Source organism: Anser anser, assembly GCF_964211835.1.
Source record: "Anser anser genome assembly, chromosome: 14".
Lineage (NCBI taxonomy): Eukaryota > Metazoa > Chordata > Aves > Anseriformes > Anatidae > Anser > Anser anser.
In genome coordinates this window covers 779,021-789,295 of record NC_139735.1, presented here as the reverse complement: position 1 = coordinate 789,295, position 10,275 = coordinate 779,021, and the positions used below count along the sequence as shown (strand labels likewise).

The following is a 10,275-nucleotide window of genomic DNA, read 5'->3' as shown; positions in this document are numbered from 1 at the left end:
ACATCTTCCCAGAGCTGTTGTCCAGCAGCTGCATTTCGATCTTCAGTTCAAGAAAACAGTAACTAGAGAGAGATGCGAAAACCCCAGGCAGAGGAAGGGCCGTTCACATGGCAGCAGCAGCGATGCCATGCCTGCCCATGTCAGATGTTGGATACAAGATTCTGGCCGTGTGGCTCTGTACCTAGGATGATCTGTCCATGGCTGGTTTCGGCACCCCCAGCAAGCCTCTGGAATGGGGCAGAGCAATGTTCAAGCCTCTGCTTTCAGCCATTCCCATCTGGGAACACCAAGCTGAAGGGGTTTCTCTCTCTATCATTTCTTGGGAGGGAGGTTTAGAGAGATTTCACCCAAAATACAGGGGTGGGGAACACTGAAAAATTAATAATGTTTCATACCTTGGTGTATTTTGTAAATTGTTTTGTAGCTCCCAAGACATTCTTGTCAGTGATGTTATGCCAAAAATGTAGTCCATCTTCATAGATTCCCAGAGTCCAGCTCACCCCAGCTCTTGCTCTTGTTGCTCACAGTGAAGTCACTCCGGTGCTTTCTGCATCACACACAGGTGATTGCTCGGCAGAAACAGATGTGCAGTTGCTGAAGAGAGCAAAACACAAACGGAGGTTGCAGGGGAGAATATATTTATTCAGCCATAAATGTCTGCTGTGGCACTCTGGGGAAAGTAAGGACAACTGAAAATTGCTTTACTTCTGTGGAAAAAATTGGAGGCAACTGAAGAAGCGTAGTGTTACGGGACATTATTATTTTAATGTCCCTTATTTTAATAAGTATTATCTTTCCCCCCTCTTTTCTTTGCCCAAGTTCTCTTTATCAGACTTCACCAAGCCTGTCATTTGGGATTTCTGTGTGATCAATCACAAATTGGAGTCTGTCATTCTGTGATAGCATCTCTGGGGCAGGCAGCTGCCGCCGGATCCATCACCCTGGGGGTGACACTGCCTCCCGTGAGGAATGAGCCGCTTGCACGGGGCCCACGGTGCTGCTGGCAGTGCTGCAGGAGCTGGATGTCTGCAGGATGCCAAATTCAGGCTGAAACGCGTGGGTGTGCACACTCCCACCTGCCTTCCAGGAGGACTTTGAGCTACGTGCCCCTGGGGTCTGTTTGTGCTAGGACAATACAGCCATCTCCCAAGGAGAGCTGGAGCTCCTCCACAGAGCTTTCATTAAGTATTCAGGAAGGGAAAAAAAGAATCTAACTTAAAGTGCACTCTTCTCACCTCTAGGGCTGACAGGCCTCTCACACACAGCACCAGACCACAGAGACCAGCTGAACCGCGCAGCGTCAGCGCTGCCCACGGGGTCCTGCCAGCCGACGGCCCCGGTTTGTGCTGCATGGACGCGGCTGGCCACAGAGCTCGGGGTTGCCTCTGGAGCTGGAGTTTAGCTCAAGCACGGACATAATTGCATAAAGGCATTACTATTTGGGAACGCATAAATACAATACCTTCTTTTAGTCAAGAATTCAAACGACGCTCGCATTTTACATACACGCTGAAGTCCCAGAGAAGGAAGAACTTTGCACCACCTTTAGCCGCTACCCAAGCTCGATGCACGTGCCCCAGCCCTGCTGTGTTTTTCAGGGTCACAGTGCCTGCCTGAGATGCACACAGCCAAACGTGCAAGGGATGCTGGTCCTAAACGATGGATGTCTGGGACATGCATCTCCAGGGTATTCATAATCTGCTCAGGAAGTACTCGCAGGAAAGGCTGCAGCTTTATTTTAAAGGATAGAAAAAAAAAAAAAGTGTTTTATCTGCATCAGGTACTGGCACAGGGGCCTTTCCTTGTCTCTGTCCCAAAGCAATATAGTAACTCAAGTGTCATTTAGTTAAATTAATCCAACTGAAATATTCACCTTGCAGCAATTAAGTAAAAGAATCCATAAAACACCTCCTCCAAACAAGGTAATTTGCTGTTTCAAGTCTGAATCATGTTGGCATGAGAATACAGAGACTAACAGGTACACTAGAGACATGTGAAGTGATTTTAATTGCCTGAAACTCCAGTACTGTCAAACTGCAGGGTAGGCAGGAAAAGCCTTTATAGTTATCTCACTGCTGGAGATGAGTAGGGTGTCTGAGCTTGAAATGCCTCTACATGATAAAGGGCTTAAAATGGTAATCAACTTTCATTATTTCATTATTTAAATAGATATGTGGTGTTTTTTGTTGTTTTGCTGTGTTTTTTTGTTTGTTTGTTTTTTTACTCCTGTGGCTTTCTGCATGTGCTCTGAGTCAGTACCTAGGTCACACAGATAGGAGAAGCTGTGAGAGGGAAATAACTTTTGTGTTCTGGGGATAATTCACGCAGCCAGCTTCCCTGCAGCGAGGCAGCGCAGGGCTGGGGCACGATCAGCGCCGAGGCAGATCCGCAGCCTGGGTCTTGGGCAGCAGCACCCCCAGAAGGGCCAACGCACTCCCCCTGTGCCCCAGGTATCACCGCCTCGTCCTGCCCTGCTGGCCAGGGTCTCCAGCGAGGGGGCCAGGCCCCGTCCCGCCGGGAGAGCCACGCTGCTGGGGCTGTAGCACCACTGCCGCACGCGCCCCTGGCTTCCCACGTGCTCTGCAGCCCAGATAAATGGCACAAATTGTGTGTTGCTCTGCTACCCAGTGGAGAAGAGGGTAACTGAGTGCTTAATCCAAGTTGCTTTCCTAACTGCTGAATATTTGCACACTAAATGGCCTCCAGGGCAGTGAAAGGGGGGCGAGCAAAATGGCGCCTGGCGGGTGCCACAGGCCCTGTGGCCCGGCGGGGCCTGCTGCCAGCGTCAGGCCACAGACACCTCGGGAACATTTCGTTTTCTGAAAATGAGATTTAAAATGCATTCCCGAGGAATGATTCTGAATATATACATTTTAGTTTAGGGGGATAAACATGATATGCATACAATTGCTTTCAGAAAATGTGTTTGTGTTCATATGCTATGTAACAGAGCTGTCCTTGTGCAGGCAATCTGTACGTGACAAATGTCTCACAGGCAGGGACTGCTCGCTGTCAAAGGTGCTACTGCATCTGTGCATACGGATCCACAACCAGCCCTTGTTCTGCCAAACCAGACAAATCCTACAGCAGGTAAGGGACAAGAGACAGATCTCGGCTCTTCGCAACTTAGTTTCTACTCCTGACTAAATAAGGATGGATTCGATTAGATTTGGATCACATACACAAATCTGCATCAGGAAACTCCCATGCTTCGGTGGCATTCACCTCTGGGTTTTGTTTACATACAAAATAAGAGGCAAAGCTGAGATTTAAAGTTCTCCAGAAGCAAGGCTGCACAGGGCTGGTGCCCGTAACTTTAACAGCAACAAGAAACTAAGAGTAAAAACACTGTGCTTCCACTCCTTGCAGGATCCAACAATAACGGCCCAAGTAACATGATTTGTGTTAGCGGTTGTTTTAGTCACTACAGTGATGAAATAGGGCAGTTTCATAAGCTATGCCAACAAGGAGCTAAAATATACCCAATCAATAGTACACACATACAAAAGGCACAGTCTATATTCATCTACACTTTTTCTAAGCTTTTTCACCGCAGGCGGCAGGCTGCAGGTGATGCCACGGGGCCAGAGGGCCCCAGGGGAGCCGCGCTGCTGCTGGCTCGGCTGGCCCAGGGCACAGGAAGGGTCGCCCTTTCCCACACTGCCCACCGCTGGCACCGAGGGGCTGAGCTCCTCTGAGCCTGAATACGTCGCACCTTTAGAAAGCAACAAAATGAAGATGTTAATTATGAAAAGAGAGACTGCCAGGGCTATTAGAGACGTGTTGAGCAAATTAGAAACTGTTATTCATATGGAGAGTAGCTGAGCATATGCTTGGAGTTTTTTTCATCTATTCACACCCAAGACTGTAATATATTGGACTGTGTCTTGTCCCCATGCTACCTACCTCTGGCAGGCATTTCACAATGAATCCCCATGCTTCCAATTTATTTCTGTCTTCCAAAGGCACCTTTCTGGCATAATGACGCACTGAAACGCTGCCAAAGATTCCCTCTGCTGTATGGCGACAACTGGGCTGCGGTTCTGAAAGAGAAAGTTCCACAGATGGGTCCTTCAGACCAAGTTAGCATCTTCTCACTGCTAGCTGACTATGCCATATTGTAGCTTAATTAATAACAGCCTTCTCTGGAATTTATTCATTAAAACCACAACAAAAATTGCATAATGTATTGTGGCAAATCCTCAGCAATTCATGCTAACCTTGCATGGTGGCAGTCACATTTCTGCTACAGTGATGGAGATTATGCAAATGGTTGGATTGTTAGTTTAGAGATGAAAACACAACCAAGAGATATTTATCTTAATAATTCTTGTAGAGCCAATTAAGTGGCTCATGTACGTGTCCGTGTAAGAGAAAGCATGTACATGCTCCTCTACTCTTTTCAGACTGCAAAGCTCTTTTTTTGAGCTCTTCCTGCTCTTCAGGAGTTTGTATACATTTGCAAGGATTTTATTTCCAGTTCTTCTTTTCCTAAAACAAGCATGTAGTAGCTGTCACAAATCCATATGCACACATAACCACATAATTTCTATGTGCAACCAAACAACTGAGCATGTATGCATTGTGTATGTGTAAGTTCTTGTATGATGACAACATGCAAATACATTAGATAAATTAACGCCTATTTATTTGTAGGTGTGATGTTTCAAGCAATTCCTAGTAAAACTGCAAAAAATATTATTCTAGTCTTTGTGATGCCTAAAGTGGGTTAAGTATGATGATATTCAGATATACTGAATATTGAATGTAGATATCTTATTAAGTCCAAAAAATATGCTCTGTGATGTGCTGGAGAAAGAGATACTATGAGAGAGTAATTAGGGACCAATTCAGGGAACATAAGTTTATAAGTCTAGAGAACTTGGGACTCCATGAGATCCCTTAGACCCAAGAGTCCATCTGGCACCTGCCTGTCAAAACACAAATAAATATTACAGAACACAACCCTGAGAAGAGCGCTCCTGGAATGAAGCTGTTAAAGTCAGGAGATCAACTCTGAAGAACAAAATGCCTGCAAGGTTGGCAACGTGTCAACCTTCTTATTTGACATTACCTTAACTATACAGCCGCAATCCCATGCATGTATGTTGAATACTAATACGATGCAATCATTATACCAAGGCACAAAAATTTGCTTCCTCAAAACCCAAGTGAAGCTTGAAGCACATCAACCAGAAATGTCAAAGTCATGAATAAAACAAGGAATAAAAGAAGGTTATCTGGAGGTAATTGTAGGCCTTTAGTGAAGGAGTCATGCTAGACTCAAAGCCATGTCACATCAGATAGGTATGTAAATAATATTGACAGATTAATGCTGAATCCATAAAAGAAGTCAGACTCATTCATTCAGAAGCTTTCAGCATGCAGCTGTGGATAAACATTTGGTACAATGCCTTTGTACCGAAACAAAGCACGGACATATCGCAAAGAGTCGCAGGACTGATTTTGCAGGACTCCTCTGCCCTGTGTCATTTCAAAGCTCAGTACATACATTACCCCCAGCAAAGAGCTTCCCACTCACTGCAGGTGGCAGCAGGATGAGTCCCACAAGCACAGCCTTGGTCAGTGGGCGAGCAAGAACTGCACGCTCCTTGCTAGGGGTAGCGAGAAGCAGCCTTAATCCTCACCTGGAGTTTATTTGCGGTGCTTAATACAAAGAAAATTGGGATTCTGAGTGGCTTCTCCATTCAGATAAATCCTAGGTCTCAAATAGCAGTGCGTGAAAGTGCAACTTGTTCCTGTGCAGGAGCTGCTGTTCCAACCTGGTGCACCAAGAGATCTCTGGGCAGATGGACAGACAAAATAATTGCACCTGACAGCTGACAATAAAATTAAGAAGGTGTCAGTCCCACAGAAAAATCGGGTACTACGAAAAGCACATTTTAAGCTTACACTTAAAAATCCACACACACACTCAAAATGCACTATAGTTTGGGCTATCTTTGCTTTGCTTCCCTTTCCTGCTCTTCCCATTTTTCTGCTACTCTGCCTTCCCAGTTTGCAATGAGAAGCTGTACGGATCTGAGTAATACATACTAATGGCACAACCTTAGAGATGCACCAAAATCACAATTTTTTAATCGGGTGTCCTCTGACTTGGCAGCCCATATATAAAAATAAAACATTTATTTTTCCAATCTTAACTGCACATGCTTGCTTTCCACTAACTATTTGACTGCATTAATTCAGCAGTAAGGTTCTCAAAGAAGAGCTCTGCCCTCAAGCTGTGGTGGTGGCTTTCCATCTATTTCAACAACATACATCAAAATTTTATAAAAGCCATAAAATATGCTGCAGTCTAGTTTTATCTTCTCTCTTTGAACATGCATATAATTTGAATCCATCTTATCCAAACACTCAATAACCAGTAACAGGAGAGGACAGGATAATTTAGTGGCAGCGGTTGTCGGAGGAGCAGGAAAAGTGGTAGGGGGAGAGGACAGACGCTGCTGCTTTTGTGACTAAGGTGCTTGCTGGAAACACTGCTGCTGCTGGAGAAGCCTCACTTCTCCCTCTTTTATCACAGCACATCTCTAATCTTCTCCATTTCTGAGAGAAAGGAAAGCCCTCTGAACACCGGCTCCTGCTCTCCACCATGCTGTCATCCGCAGCTCCCTGCCTTCAGTACCAGGCTGCCGCCCCGTCCGCCTTCCCTCATTAAACGCTCTCTCCTCCCGAGTTCAAACCCCCCTCTTTCAGCACTTGTCTTGCTCAAGGACTTGGAGCAGCAATCCAGACACACAGACTATTAGGGATCAGAAGCCGACTCTGCTGGAGGTGTGCGCTCCACCACTGCTCGTGCCCACGGGATTTTAGGAAGGAACAGGACCGGCTGCAGCCAGCTGCCAGCCGGGCGTTCGAGGACAGGTTGTGACGGATGGAGCCCTCCTGGCAGGTCCCCACTTGAGCCGCTCTGCCCATGGGGCTGCCAGCACAAGCCCACAGCGATGGGACCACGGGGCAGCGCGGGCAGAGCCCCGCACAGCCCTGGCACCCTGCTGCCTGCAGGGCAGGAGCGTTCGGCAGCCCCCGGCTGGGCAGCCCCGGCTCAGCTCCTGCCCGACAGGGAGGGGTATCCAGGAGGTGGCCAATATTTTGGTCCTGTCACCCTCCCTGGGAATCAGGCAGGGGAAACGGAGGAAAGCATATGGTGAGGAGACCGGCTAGCAGGCCAGAACGCGCAGCAGATCCAGGCGCTCCACGGGCTCGTGTTTTTCAGAATTACTTTCACCGGCTTTAATTAAGCTCTCCCCAGCCTCACCAGCTTGGAGAGATTAAAGCAAAAGGGAGCACGCCAAAGAGCTTGCATACGACACAGCTTTCCCTATAAGCTTTTACAGTTCTGTAATTGAATTCACACACAAGTGCATCATAATTGTGCAATGTGCAAAGCCACACTGACCTACTTTCCAACCATTTACATGGACCCCATGGAAGCTTTAAGCCACTTGATAAACTGAAAGTCTTTTTCGTCTGTGTTAAACAAATGTAATCATCATTGGTGGAATCAGAAATCCCTCTTTTCCTGAGTAGAGCCCATCTATTGAGAAATTTTGCATAAGGTTTACTTACAAAAAATTATCTTGTACTTCCATAGGATCTTAATCATTTGCTATTACTATGTACATAATTTTGAAAGTCTGATACACAGGATTTGAATAATTTAATGTGATAATGAAGTGCCCTGGTGTCCATGGATAAGGATGTTAACATGCACCTAAAAGAAGGATACAGACCCTCTGAGCAGGCAGGGCAGGACGCAACAAGCAGAGCTTTTAACAAAACATTAAAGCAGTTTTCCAGACAACAATGAGAGTACAATGAAACTTAAACTACCTGCAAAATTGTCTTAGTTTTGAGTCAATTGCCTGCAAAATATCCAACACAACACACCCTCTCAGTTTTAAGAGGTGAGGTCTGCGGTAACATTTAAAAAGTGATGGACTCCTGGATTTCCAGTCTTCTGTCTTAAATAAATTGATACTTTGATAAATCATAATTCGCTTACCAAATAAATAAAATATTGAGACACAAAATAATTGTGAAGAACCCAAGAAGCAAACTGTCTGTTAACAACTCACAAGGAGCAGAAGCACAATGAACTTAGCTCCTAGAAGGCTGAACTCACAAACTAATTTTTATATGCAGATCCTGTTCTGGAGGCTTCTGTGAGACGTGCACACGTGTCCTCCCAGGACAAGAGCAGGGCCAAGCGAACCAGCAGGAGCCCTGCCACCCGCTCCTCGGTGGGTTTCATTTTTTGCTCCACTTCACAAGCAATAGCTGTTGGATGATAAGGATTTGCAAAACAGACTGAAAGCTGCACAGCGCTTGTGTTTGGAAGCTTTAAGCATGAAAATCCATTTCAGGGCCTATCTCCCCACTTGCTGAGATAAACCCGTCCTGAGCGTGCTGCATAAATCTCCTACCGGAAACACAAACAACTCCCAAACTTGTTATTTTCTTGGCACAATTAGTGCTCAGCGCGCAGGGCCCCGGCAGCCCTCACAACCCGCACGGGCACGAGTTCTCCCTGCCCGGCAGGAGGATGACAGGGGCTTGCTGGGACCCCCAGCACTGGGGCTGGCCCCTTCCTCCCGCTCGTCCTCTTGGTGCGCGGGGCAGAGCCGGGCTGCACCGGGTCCTCTCGCCCCGCAATACAAGGCTGGCCTCAGCTTCAGCCCAAACAGAACCGCTCTGCCACAAGTCGCAATATTTAGGCAAAGATGCACCCCCTTTCGGGGACGTTCCTCTGGGCAGAGGGGCTCCCCATGGGAGGTGAGACCCAGCAGAGAGACTTCCATCAAAGAGCAGATTTCCCCCAAGCAGTGTTGGTGGGAAATTCACAAGCAGCAGTGCTCTCAGTATTTTTCCTTGGGAACATACGCTATGTCACAGATACATATGTTTTAAAAATAATTACGAATAATATTTTTCACTATTTTCCCAACGCTCCCCATGGAGGAGCAGAGGTACCGCGCTCCCCCATTAGTAAGGCACAAGGCCCTGGGCACCCCAAACCTCCCGGCTGCACCTCCCGGCCCTGGCTGTGGCGGATGCAGCCCTGGGCAGCAAGCACCAAAGCGTCAGCATGCACACCTAAGCGTCCTGGGGAAGCGAACGCTTTCCCATGCACGAGCGGAGAGCTCGCCCTGTTTTACAAGCCTGCAAGCAGGGTTACAGCTGCTGGGGAAGGTGCCCCTGGCACCAGCGGTGCCATTTGGGGCGGGATGGGGCCGCTCGCTCAGCAGATGGGAGCGCACCCACCCTCGGTAACCCGCGGGTTAACCACGCAGCCCCGCTGAGCACACCGTGCCGTGCCGATACTGCAGTCTTCAAGGCTGAAGCAAGCTTAACGAGTATTTGTAAGATTTCTCTGTCATCGACAGGGCTCGCTCTGTAAGCACACCCTGGGGGAATAGTGCTGCTCCTGTCTGGATGAGACACCGCGCTCATTTAGGCACTAAGCTCATTACCTAGCACGGCACCAAATTGCTGTATTCCAATATAGCTATCTACAGGCATAGTTAGATTTTATCCTATTAATAAGTAAACAAGATGGGACAAGTGCATCGGAGGAGACATGGAGGGTCACCACGCAGCAGAGACCCCTCTTGCTCTGAGAGTTTTGAGAGCTGAAATCAGCCGGGGACAGGTGAGTATCAGGGGGGACATCAGTGAGGAGAATCAGAGCCTTGGTCTCCTCTTGCATCCGCTCACGGCCACCCAGGAGAGGACGTGGCAGAGCCCAGAGCTCCCCTTTGCAGGGGCACAGCGTGCCCCGGCCCCCCCGGCCCCCCCGGCCCACGTGCGCCCACTGCGGCTGGCTGCAGCCAGGCCCCGCGCTGAAGGCACAGCGTGCAGGCACGGAGGAGAATAAAGCTGTTTGCCCTCAAGTTCATCGCAGAATTTTATTTTCAGAACAATAAAGCCCCAAAGGAGGCAGAAGCAGTTGTTAACGTAAAATTAGCCCTTTTACTCACAGCGTTTACAATTTTTAAAAAACTGTGTTGCTCTGCCTTTGCCCTGCCAATCTTCAGTGCTATCTCTATATTTCTAATAGGTCTAAACTAATTAAATTAATTTCCCAGAATAATAACCTCCCAGGGACATACAGCTAGATAATCCTTAACTCCTCATGAAGTTAGTTTCCTATAGGGTTGGGGAGCAATTACAACTCATTAGTCATCCACCTTAGGAGGAGACGGCAGGGCTTTCTATTGATTGTTTTTCCAACAGTACCGTGAGAGAAAC

General features: G+C 47.6%; 1 long non-coding RNA gene across 1 annotated transcript in view; it reads right to left on the bottom strand.

The window, feature by feature from the left end:
* LOC310881357 overlaps nucleotides 1-10,275 on the bottom strand; it is a 96,803-nt gene that overhangs the window by 36,212 nt on the left and 50,316 nt on the right. The window contains exons 5-8 of the long non-coding RNA XR_014572315.1: nucleotides 5,649-5,840; nucleotides 3,907-4,043; nucleotides 1,236-3,715; nucleotides 396-594 (exon numbers count right to left, since the gene is read on the bottom strand). This is a non-coding gene — a long non-coding RNA (uncharacterized lncRNA). The remainder of the gene's footprint in view (nucleotides 1-395; nucleotides 595-1,235; nucleotides 3,716-3,906; nucleotides 4,044-5,648; nucleotides 5,841-10,275) is intronic.